This window comes from Rhincodon typus, chromosome 34 (assembly GCF_021869965.1).
Source record: "Rhincodon typus isolate 14 chromosome 34, sRhiTyp1.1, whole genome shotgun sequence".
Taxonomy (NCBI): domain Eukaryota; kingdom Metazoa; phylum Chordata; class Chondrichthyes; order Orectolobiformes; family Rhincodontidae; genus Rhincodon; species Rhincodon typus.
In genome coordinates, this window is record NC_063365.1 from 12,943,970 (window position 1) to 12,956,648 (window position 12,679).

The 12,679-nt window shown below is 44.6% G+C and overlaps 1 protein-coding gene across 5 annotated transcripts in view; it reads left to right on the forward strand.

The window, feature by feature from the left end:
• The window catches only part of LOC109935719 (elongation of very long chain fatty acids protein 5-like), a 59,788-nt gene that overhangs the window by 29,334 nt on the left and 17,775 nt on the right, over nucleotides 1-12,679 (forward strand). For 3 of the 5 annotated variants that reach the window (XM_048616365.1, XM_048616366.1, XM_048616367.1), the window contains exons 5-6: nucleotides 2,367-2,548; nucleotides 8,153-8,358. The exons of the other annotated variants lie outside the window; for them this stretch is intronic. The gene's annotated coding sequence lies outside the window, so the exon portion shown is untranslated. The remainder of the gene's footprint in view (nucleotides 1-2,366; nucleotides 2,549-8,152; nucleotides 8,359-12,679) is intronic. 5 annotated transcript variants of the gene reach the window in all.

Here is a 12,679-nt window from a genome sequence, read left to right on the forward strand (position 1 = left end):
GAGAGAGAGAGAGATGGCGTGCGTGTGTGTGTGAGAGAGATTTAGAGATGGCGTGTGTGTGTGTGAGAGAGATTTAGAGATGGCGTGTGTGTGAGTGAGAGAGGGAGAGAGATGGCGTGTGTGTGTGTGTGTGTGAGAGAGATGGCCTCTCTCTGTGTGTATGTGAGTGCAAGTGTGTGTGTGCATGTGAGTGTGTGTGTCTGTGTGTGTGTGTGTGTGTGTGTGTGTGAGTATGTGAAAGTATATAATGTGACGGGGTCACCTGTGGCACGACATGAACCCAAGTTGATGGTTGAGGCCGTCCTCATGGTTACGGAACTTGGCTATCAGCCTCTGCTTGGTGATTCTGCATCGTTGTGTATCTTGAAGGCCGCCTTGGAGGGTGCTTACCTGAAGATTGGAGGCTGAATGCCCTTAACTGCTGAAGTGATCCCCCACTGGGAGGGAATATTCCTGTTGGTGATTGTTGTGCGGTGTCCATTCATCCACTGTTGTAGTGTCTGCATGGTGTCTCCAATATACCATGCCTCCGAGCTTCCTTGTCTGCTGTATATGAGATAGACAACATTGGCCGAGTCACATGAGCATCTGCCATGCACATGGTGGGGGGGTGTTCCCATGTGTGATGGTGGTATCCATGTCGATGATCTGACATGTCTTGCAGAGGTTGCCATGATAGGGTTGTGTGGTGTTGTGTTCGAGGTTGTCCTGAAGGCTGGGTAGTTTGCTGCGAACAGGGCTCTGTTCAAGGTTTGGTTTGAAGCCGAGAAGTGGAGGTGTAGGGAAGATCATGGTGAGGTGCTCATTGATAATGTGTTGAAGGCTGTGAAGAACATGGTGTAGTTTCGCCGCTCCTGGGAAGTACTGGATGACAAAGGGTACCCTATCGGTGGTATCCCATGTCTGTCTTCTGAGGAGGTCATTATTGTTTTTTGCTGTGGCATGTTGGAACTGGCGATTGATGAGTTGAGCATAGTATCCCGTTCTTAGGAGGGCGTCCTTCAACACCTTCAGGGGTCTGGACAGTTGCCAGACAGGGGTGTTCCCTCTCAGTGGGGAATCACTTCAGCGGTCAATGGCATTTAGCCTCTAATCTTCAGGTAAGCATCTTCCGAGGCAGACTTTGAGATACACAACAATGCAAAATCACTGAGCAGAGGCTGATAGGCTTAACCGGGATCTTGGGTTCATGTTGTGCTACAGGTGACCCCACCACTATGTACTCTCACACATGCGCACACACACGCACACATACACACACACTCTCTTAAACAAACACAAACTCTCTCTCTCTCAAACACACACACACAAATCTACGGGGCAAATTATTTCATCCAACATGTTTGTGTATTTGCAGATACATTCTATTTTCCCAGGTTACTGTCTCCTTCCCTCTCCCCTTAAGCTGATTGACACCAGGCTCCCACTCCTCAAAGCACTAGAACCCTAGATCCTCCCCCCTGCTGTCAGAAGGTTTGAACTCCAACCGAGATGATACCAGGAGTTATCAGATCCATCTTCCAGATTGGGATCTCCTGCTCCAAACCATTTACCCAGCAGGTTGAACCCTGGGTGCCCTCAACATTGGCTGATATTGGACTTGTCATTTCCAGGTGACTTAAGATCCCACCCCTGCTGTTAGACTTGAGGACTGTCCACCCTTATACTCAAGATCACTGTTGTAGCAAAGAGCACCAGTAGAATGTCAGATTCTTTCCTACTAGCTGCCTCCTAACCTACACCTGGCCAGAACTTCATGAAGTTCTAACATACCAAATGCCCCTTTCATTACTAGTCCAAGCCACGATGACCTTTCCTTGGACTCCTTCCCTTTTTTTGCTATCTGATCCTAGTAACTCCTTCCAGTGCTTTTGGAGCTGACTTGTTCCCATGGTGTTACAGCCATAGGAACATCCATTAGTGGATTGCCCCCATGCTGATAGCCCAATGACCTCTGCTATTCCACATCAGGATTTTCTTCATTCTTTATCAGGTGTTATAAACAGTCTGACCTCTGTGGCACACTCTGATCAAAGGAAGGCAAGATATTAACCTATTTTTTACCCATGCTTTATGTAGACTGCTGTCTTTTGCCAGCACCTTATTATGAGCTTCCTCCAAAGTAGCATGACCTACGACTATAATTAAAATGGCAAGCCTTTGAGAAAATCTTTAAACAGCTATTATAATGTATTAGTCCAGTGAGCTTAATTATCTTTCAATAATTCTTCCATCTGTGTAAGTTTAAAAATGAAATTTAATAACACAGCCCCTCTGTGTATTTTACTGGTATTCTATTTAGTTAGCCATCTGTGTATTATCTTCCATTAGAAATGCACCGATAATTATTTGTCTTATCTCTGTAGCACAACCACATGTTGCTAACAGGTTTTTAGAACTGATACTGGAATAAGCACCTGGAACCTTTTTTTAAAGCATGAAAATATTTGACAAGATTTGCAAACGAGAGGAAGAGGCAAATTCTGCAAGACGCCTAGCTAAATATTATGGGTCGAATCTTTCCAGGCTCTTACTGACTTGGACAATGGCAAGTCGATTATGAAAATATGGCAAGATCAGAAAAACAATTGTCAATATCATGAAAAAGAAAACAGATTTTCCATCCAATGTTCTAATGCTGAAGTGAAACTCTTGATAGTGTACAGCAAATGTATGAATCATAGAATCTCTGCAGTGTGGAAGCAGGCCATTTGGCTCATTAAGTTCACACTGACCCTCCAAAGAGCATCCCATCCAGATCCAACCCCTTACCCTTTCCCTATAACCCTGCATTTCCCATGGCTAATCCACCTTGTCTGCATATCTCTGCATACTATGGGCAATTTAGCACGGCCAATCCACCTGGCCTGCACATCTTTGGACTGTGGGAGGAAACCGGAGCACCCAGAGGAAACCCACATAAACACGGGGAGAATGTGCAAACTCCACATAGACAGTTGCCTGAGGGTGGATCGAACTGGGTCCTTGGTGCTAACCACTGAGCCATCCCAATTTGCACTTATCAACATTTCATTATTATTTACAATGTAGGAGAAATGTTAGATTATGCACTTTTGCAGAAAGAATAAAGGAGCTGAATATTATTTAAATGCAGAAAGAGGAATCACAAAAAGCTAACATCCAAGTTCAGCGGGTACTAGGGAAGACAAGTGGAATGTTGGCCTTCATTTCGAAAGGAATGGTGTATAACAGTAGAGAGGTCTTGCTAAAGCTATACAAGGCTGTAGTCTGACCACAGCTGGAATACTGTGAACAGTTTTGGGCCTCTCACCTAAGGAAAGATGGCCTGGCATTGGAGCAGTCCAGAAAAGGTTCACGAGGCTGACATCAGGAATGGAGGGACAGTCTTTTGAGAAGGGACTGAATACATTGGGCCTGTATCATTGGCATATAAAAGAATGAGAGGCGACCTTGTTCAAAAAAAAAAGCTTCTTGGGGGATTTGCTGGATCGATGCACAAAGGTTGTTTCCCCTTGTGGGAGAGTCTGGAACCAGTCAGCATATTCTCAGAATAGGGGTTTGCACTTTAAGACAGAGGAATTTCTTCTCTGAGGATAGTGAATCTGTAGAATTCTTTACCACAGAGGTGTCTCAAGTCTGAGCCATTAAGTATATTTGAGCTGAGAGTAACATTCTTAATCAGTAAGGGAATCGGGAGTTGGGGGAAAAAGCAAGGATGTAGAGTTGAAGAATATCAGATTGGCCCTGATCTCATTGAATAACAGAGTAGACCTGATGGGCTGAATGGTCTGCTTCTGCTCTTTTTTCCTTATGCTCTTACCTTGCCTTATTTGTATGCAGTTTGTTGTCTTTCCAGGCAGTGGAATGTTCCTAGATGGCATCAATTCCTGACATCTTAGTCTAATACTTGGCAGCTCCAGCTTGCTGCTTGCTTTTTTGGGGCCCAACATCTCATGGGCAATGACCACTTGCATTCTTTGTCCACGAAGTTGGCATCAGAAAGGCACCAGTCTTACCACTTCATTGTAGCACATAAGAACATAAGAACTAGGGGCAGGAGTAGGCCATCTGGCCCCTCGAGCCTGCCCCGCCATTTAATAAGATCATGGCTGATCTTTTTGAGACTCAGCTCCACTTACCTGCCCACTCACCATAGCCCTTAATTCCTTTACTGTTCAAAAATTTATCTAGCCTTGCCTTAAAAACATTCAGCGAGGTAGCTTCAACCACTTCACTGGGCAGGGAATTCCACATATTCACAACCCTTTGGGTGAAGAAGTTCCTCCTGACCTCAGTCCTACATCTGCTTCCCTTTATTTTGAGGCGATGCCCCCTAGTCCTAGTTTCACCTGCTAGCGGAAACAACCTCCCTGCCTCCACCTTCTCTATTCCCTTCATAATCTTATATGTTTCTATAAGATCTCCCTTCATTCTTCTGAATTCCACTGAGTATAATCCCAGCCTACTCAGTCTGTCCTCATAATCCAACCCTCTCAACTCTGGAATCAACCGAGTGAATCTCCTCTGCACGCCCTCCAGTGCTAGTATATCTCTTCTCAAGTAAGGAGACCAAAACTGCACACAGTACTCCAGGTGTGGCCTCACCAGTACCCTATACAGCTGCAGCATAGCCTCCCTGTTTTTAAACTCCATCCCTCGAGCAATGACAGACAAAATTCCATTTGCCTTTTTAATCACCTGCTGCACCTGCAATCCTACTTTTAGCCATTCATGCACAAGGACACCCAAGGCCCTCTGCACAGCAGCGTGCTGCAATTTTTTACCATTTAAAACATAGTCCATTTTGCTGTTATTCCTACCGAAATGGATGACCTCACACTTATCAACATTGCACTCCATCTGCCAGACCTTTACCCACTCACTTAGACTATCTATATCCCTCTTCAGATTTTCAGTGTCTTCTGCACACTTTGCTCTACCATTCATCTTAGTGTCATCTGCAAATTTTGACACACCAGCTTAGTCCCCAACTCCAAATCATCTATGTAAATTGTAAACAATTGAGGTCCCAACACTGATCCCTGAGGCGCACCACTAGCCACTGACCGCCAACCAGAAAAACACCCATTTACCCCTACTGTTTGCTTTCTACTGGTCAACCAATCCTGTATCCATACCAATACATTACTTGTAATACAGTGCAACTTTATCTTATGTAGCTGCCTTTGATGTAGCACCTTGTCAAATGCCTTCTGGAAATCCAGATACACCACATCCACAGGTTCCCCATTGTCCACCATGCAAGTAATGTCCTCAAAGAATTCTACCAAATTAGTTAAACATGACCTACCCCTCATGAACCCATGCTGGGTATTCCCAATGGGATAATTTATATCCAGATGTCTTGCTATTTCTTCCTTAATGATAGATTCAAGCATTTTCCCCACTACTGAAGTTAAGCTAACTGGCCTATAGTTACCTGCTTTTTGTCTACTTCCTTTTTTAAACAGTGGCATCACATTGGCTGTTTTCCAATCTGTGGGAACCAGCCCAGAGTCCAATGAATTTTTTGGTAAATAATTACTAGTGCATTTGCTATTTTCCCCATCACCTCTTTTAGTACCCTGGGATGCATTTCATCAGGGCCAGGAGACTTGTCTACCTTTAGCCCCATTAGCTTGCCCAGCACTGCCTCCTTAGTGATAGTGATAGTTTCTAGGTCCTCACCTGCTATAACCTTCTTGCTATCAGTTTTCGGCATGTTATTTGTGTCTTCCACTGTGAAGACCGACACAAGATAACTGTTTAATGCCTCGACTGTTTCCTCATTCCCAGTTATTAAATTGGCCTTCTCATCCTCTAAAATGTTTACCTTTGCCACTCTTTTACGATTTACATATTTATAGAAACTTTTGCTGCCTGTTTTTATATTCTGAGCTAGTTTACTCTCATAATCTATCTTACTTTCCTTTATAACTTTTTTTGTGGCTTTCTGTTGGCCTTTAAAGATTTCCCAGTCTACTAGTTTCCCACTACTCTTTGCTTCTTTGTATGTGTTTTTTTTCAATCTGATACTTTCCTTTATTTCCTTAGACATCCATGGCTGACTGTCTCTTTTCCTACAGTTCTTCCTTATCATTGGAATATTCTCCTCTGAGCACTGTGAAAAATCGTTTTGAAAGTCTTCCACTGTTCCTCAATTGACCCACCATAAAGTTTTTGCCCCCATTTTACCTTAGCTAACTCCTCCCTCATTCCTTCATAGTCTCCTTTGTTTAAGCACAGGACACAGGTACTGGATTTAACCTTCTCATGCTCTATCTGTATTTTAAATTTGACCATACTGTGATCGCTCCTTCCGAGAGGATCCCTAACTGTAAGATCATTAATTATTCCTGTCTCATTACACAGGACTAGATCTAGGATAGCTTGCTCCCTCGTAGGTTCCATTACATATTGTTCAAGGAAATTATTGCGGATGCATTCTATGAGCCCCTCCTCAAGGCTGCCATGACCGACCTGGTTTGACCAATCGAATATGTAGATTAAAATCCCCCATGATAATTGCTGTACCATTTTTACATGCATTAGCTATTTCTATGTTTATTGCCCGCCCCACCACGATGTCATTATTTGGCGGCCTATTGACCACACCTATCAGTGACTTCTTCTCCCTGCTATTCCTAATTTCCACCCAAATGGATTCAACCTTTTGTTCAGTAGAACCTATATCATCTCTCACTACCGTCCTGATATCATCCTTAAAAATCAGAGCGACACCACCCCCCTTACCTTCCTGTCTGTCCTTCCGAACAGTTTGATACCACTGGATATTTAACTCCCAGTCATGACCATCCTGTAACCATGTCTCTGTAATGGCCACTAAATCATACCCATTTGCCATGATTTGCACCGTCAACTCATCCACCTTGCTCCGTATGCTCCGAGCATTCAGATAAAGTGCTCTTATGCCAGTTTTTGCCCCTTCTTTTTGACTCCTGTCACCTCCATTACTAACAGCTCTTGAGTTCTCCTTCCCTTTAACTTTTTTCCTAATTTTCAATGGAGTTGAAGCTTCCTCGTCACCTGCTAACCTGCTGCTTTGCCTTCCATTAATTATTATTCTCCCTCTACGCTCACTTCTCCCTTCCCCCCTACTTACTAGTTTAAAGTCCTATTGACCACCCTATTTACCCTTTTTGCCAGAACACTGGTGGAGTCCATCCCAGCGGTATAGATCCCTCCCGTCCCAGAACTGATGCCAGTTCCCCATGAAAAGGAAACCCTCTTTCCCACACCACTCTTTTTTAGCCACGTGTTTACTTCCCTGATCCTCGCCTCCCTATGCCAATTTGCACGTGGCTCGGGCAGCAATCCAGAGATTATGACCCTTGAAGACCTGTTTTTTAATTTGTTCCCAGCTTTTCATAATCCCAAAACAGGTCTTTTTTCCTTGTCCTGCCTATGTTGTTGGTACCTACATGGACCACAACAACTGGATCCTCCCCCTCCCTCTCTAGTATCCTCTCAAGCTGGTCAGAGATGTCTCGCACCCTGGCACCGGGCAGGTAACACACCATGCGGGATTCTCTATCCTGCTCGCAGAGGATACTGTCTATCCCCCGATGGTGGAATCCCCTACAACTACAATCTGTCCTTTAGCTCCCCGCCTCTTGAATGGCCTCCTTAACCATGGTGCCATGGTCAGTTGACTCATCCTTCCTGCAGCCCTGTTCCTCATCCACGCAGGGAGCAAGTGCCTCATACCTGTGGGACAATGTCAAGGGCTGCGGCTCCTGGGTTCCTGTCTGCAGGGTCCCTCTATCTGCCTCACTGATAGTCACACACTGCTGTCCCTGGCCACTGATCAAATTAACATTAGTTAATCTATTAGATGTGACTGCCTCCTGGAACACAGCATCCAGGTATCACTCCCGCTCCCGGATGTGCCGCAGAGTTTGGAGTTCGGATTCCAGCTCATCAATTTTGAGCCAGAGCTCCTCAAGCAGCCAACACTTGCTGCAGATGTGGTCACTGCCGTTCTCAATGGAATCAGCTAGCTCCCACATCATACAGCTATAACACATCACCTGACCTGCCATCTCTACTTAGTTAATTATTTAAAATTATTTTTTTTTTTAGTTTCGCAGTGTTCTCTCTTTAAGTGTTCTCTGCACCAGTCAGTTTACTCCGTTATATACTCAAACAGACTCCAGTTTTGCCTTCCGAACCGCTCCCGGAGGATTTGGCATCTAGGTGACCTCCCCGAAAGATAACAAAGAGATGAGAAAAAAAATGCAAATAGCTTACCTGCTTCCCAACTTTATTGGGTGAAGGATAACCGTTACCCAGCCAACCACTCGCGTCCGCTCTGGGACTCCTCCGCTGAACAACTGAACGCCGCAGTCACGTGAGGTAAGACTTTTATAACGAAAGCTTACCTTCCCGGCTCTCTCCTGGACTCCTGTTGCTGAACCACTGAACCACATCTCCAACACACTTCTAGTGCAGTTCAGCCCTTCAGTACATCAGGTTGGAGCTCCCTGATGTTTCGTTGCAAAGCTACTGCCAGGGCACTTCATGCATGAACCATGCATCTCATGGTTCAGGCCATAGGCTGTCTCCGGGCTCTGATTTTGTTCTCTTATCACTTACTCACTTTGCAGTTACTTGGATTCTCACAGCATCTCTCCTTTGCTTTTTTTTTTGCATTGCCACAGCATTTAGAGCTTACATCTTCACAGTACTTCTGTTATTGCTTTGCTGTTTCATACAGATATAAAGCTAGTTAGCTTGTCATGGTTGCCATCAGTGATCAGTCAAAGGGTTGGACATGTTATTGTATGGCACTTTGCCATGTCAATGTTACACCTGCACCATATGCCCGCACCTTACTTAGCGAACACGCAATGTGCTTCAGCCAATTGAATGTGTCTGAAAGTCTAAGGGAAATGGTTTACTGTGTCTCAGACATTTGCGATACCATATCCTTCCAGAGTAATCAGAGATAGATCGGCTCTTTCAGGACCAAAACTTCAGGTCTGTTCATGGGTTTATGTGATATATAGTGACAAATGATCTAATCTGGGTAGCTAGTATCCCACGGGATGACTTTGATATTCCCTGTTTCAGCTTTAAGCTTGCTTACTTTCTATTTACAAGGTTGTTGATGAGACCGATCTTACTGCCTGCGCAATCCCTGTCTCTAGCCCGGAAGCCCTGGGTTCAAGTTCCACTTGCTCCAGAGGTGTGTTGTAACATGCCTGAAAAGGTTGATTAAAAATTGTTTACAGCATGTAAAACTGTAGGAATCCCCTTGTGGATACTGACTTGCGAAGGTAGGTTTGTAATAGACAGTAGAAAATCCCACAGCCAATTTCCAATTGAGGCATTGAGAAAGGGAGCTCATTTGACTGTTCCATTCCAAAGGTGAATTGAGCACAGGACAAGGACATAGGAACTGGGTGCAGAGAAAGCCATTCAACCCTTCAAATCTGCCCTACCAAACAACAAGTTCCTGACTGATCTGCCCCAGGGATTGGTACTGGATCCACTTTTGTTTGTCATTAATATAAACAATGTAATTGAGAGTACAGTAAGTTTGCAGATGACACCAAAATTGGGGGTATAGTGGACAATGAAGAAGATTACCAAGCGATCTTGATCAATTGGGTCAATGGGCTAAGGAGTGGCAGATGGAGTTTAATTTGGATAAGTGTGAGACGTTACATTTTGGTAAAACAAAGAAGGGCAGTATTATATAATTAATAGTAGGGCCCTGGGTAGTCTTGTTGAACAGAGAGACCTAGGGGTTCAGGTACATAATTCTTTGAAATTTGCGTCACAGCTTGACAGGGTGCTTAAGAAGGTGATTAGCATGCTTGCCACCATTGCTCAGACCTTTGAGTGTAGGAGTTGGGACGTCATGTTGAGGCTGTACAGAATGTTGGTGAGGCCTCTTCTGGAGTATTGTGCGCAGTCTGGTCGCCCTGTTATAGGAAGGATATTATTAAACTGGAGGCACTTCATAAAAGATTTACCAGGATGTTGCCGGGAATGCAGGGTTTGAGTTATAAGGAGAGGCTGGAAAGTATGGCACTTCTTTCACTGGAACCTAAGAGATTGAGAGGTGACCTTAAAGAGGTTTATAAAATCATGAGGGGCATAGACAAGGTGTTTAGCAAAGGTCTTTTCCCTAGGGCAGGGCGGTTCAAATCTAGGGGGCACACTTATAGGGTGAGAGGTGAAAGATTTAAAAGGGACCTGAGGGACAGCCCTTTTACACAGAGGGTGGTTAGTGTGGTGGAATGAACTTCCAGAGGAAGTGGCAGTTGCAGGTACAGTTACAACATTTAAACAACATTTGGATAAGTACATAAATAGGAAAGGTTTGGAGGGATATGGGCCAAATGCAGGCAAATGGAACTAGTTTAGTTTGGGAACATGGTTGGTGTGGACTAGTTAGACTGAAGAATCTATTTCCATGCTGTATGAATCTGTGACTCTGTGTTTTAAAGCCAGTTCAGCATTGCTGTTAACGCCCAGATATTTCAAAAATCTATCTACCTCCTCTTTAAATATATTCAGTGATCTAGTCTTCAAAACTCTCTAGGGTAGAGAATTCCTGATGTCGGGAGAAGACTTACCTTTACACCTTAGTGTTAAATGGGTGTCTCCTTATTCTGTAACTATGTCACCTTGTTCAAGATTCCCTCCAGTAGTGAAATGGATGGATGGAGCCCATTAAGACATGCTGTATACTCGCTGGATTTATTTCACATTTCCACTGTTTTCAGTAATTTGTTTTCAGTGCACTTCACGAACCTATGCGTCAATCATATGGTTTTCTTGTTACCATATCCCGAATAATGGAATCTATATTTCCCTTCTACAATAGTGATGTCAGACTGACTAATTCCTCTGTCCCTCCTTTCTTGAATAGTAGCATTGCATTTGTTACCTTCCAATTAACAGGGACTGCTCTAGCATCTAGAGAATTATGGAAGATCCAAGTCAATGGATCAGTGATGAGACATTTCTGTCAAATGATGGACCTCCAACATTGACATTTTAGAATTCTGTCATTTTGATTCTTCTTTCCAACCTTCAGGAACTTTTAAATGCAAAATTAATCTGTCAGTTCAATGATACTTTCTCAGATTAAGATGTTTCTCAGGCAGTTTTGAGGTTTGCCGATCAGTCAGGCTGAGAAAAATTGTGACACTTTCTGGAAACCGAAGATAGTGGTTTTTGTCAGCCTGACTGGCTGGAAATTTGCATAACTGCCCACGTTTCTATTTCCTGCAGCATCTTCCCTCCTGCACTCTCACTAACCCTGATGGTCCCCCCTGCTCTGCTTACTCACCCTTGCTCAGGCCTTACTCACCCTTGCTCAGGCTACCTCACCACCTGCAACAAAAGTAACAGCTGTGTGTCATCCACTTTCGTCTCTTTTCATACCTACCCCTTTCCCATTCCAGGAGGAAAACAGCCCAGAATAGGGCAGGAAGAGTCAAGACAGATGGCAGGCTGCCCAACTTGGCTTCTCAACCATCATGAGGGGAGGTTCCTGTCTCAGAACACCCTGAGTGTCTAACTGGCTGTATCTGAGTCTCTGGACTGGTATCAGAGAATATCTTTGACTTACTGTGCTGGAACACCCTGACTGAAGGCTGTTTTCCTCCACTTAACTGAGTACTGCTGACAACTGTGACAAGCTTCCTGGCTTTATGTTTGAGCTAAATGGCAAGGATTGTGAGCCTGGTGCCTCTCACTGAGGGGCAGGGTGCAGAAAGGCAAGGCAGAGCTGCTAGAGCAACCAGGTTCGCTCGAAGTAAGTGAGCAAGTGACAGAGAACAAAGAGCCTGAAGATGCAGCCTAGTCCAGCCCATGAGCTGGGTGTGTCCCCCCTGACCACACAGTGTCCTTGCTACAGCATTGCAGTGATGCAGCAGTGAAGTGCATAAGCTCCTGTAAGTGGATCAGATATGAGTCATGAGGGTTCCTAGATGCAGCCACATTTCAGGTGCCATTGTTCATGGATGTGAGGTATGTGTACCAGCACCCATGCCCTGAGATGTTGGTGTTTTGTTTCCGACATGCAGCTCCTTTGGAGTGGGCCGAAGTCAGCAGGTACTCTCTCTGCCTTCCACGTCGAGAATTCTTAGTGCCTTGCTTGCTCGCCTAGCATGATAGAATACCGCATGTTAATGAGACAAGGTCTTCAGTTTTATCAAGCAATGATCCCCCTTAGTCAGCAACATGCTGCTACCTAGTGAGAATCTTGCCTCGTTACCTAGAACTTGGTTAAACGATGCAGCAAGTTGCTCCCAATGTTGAGATAAGCTTCGATGAACATATCCCACATTTTGCACCGCAGCCCATGTCATTCAATCCTAACAAGATAGTGTCTTCTGTCCCTCCAAGAATCAGCTGCTGCATCTTCTGCACTTGTAGCTGAGACCCAGGAAAGTAAATGTGCAGATAACACGGTGTAGAGCTGGATGAACACATCAGGCCAAGCAGCATCAGAGAAGCAGGAAAGCTGACGTTTCTGGTTGAGACCCTTCTTCAGAAATGGGGGAGGGGAAGGGCATTCTGAAATAAATAGGGAGAGAGGGGTAGGCAGATAGAAGATGGATAAAGGAGAAGATAAGGGGAGAGGAGACAGACAGGCCAAAGAGGCGGGGATGGAGCCAGTAAAGGTGAATGTAGGTGGGGAGTTAGGAAAGGGATA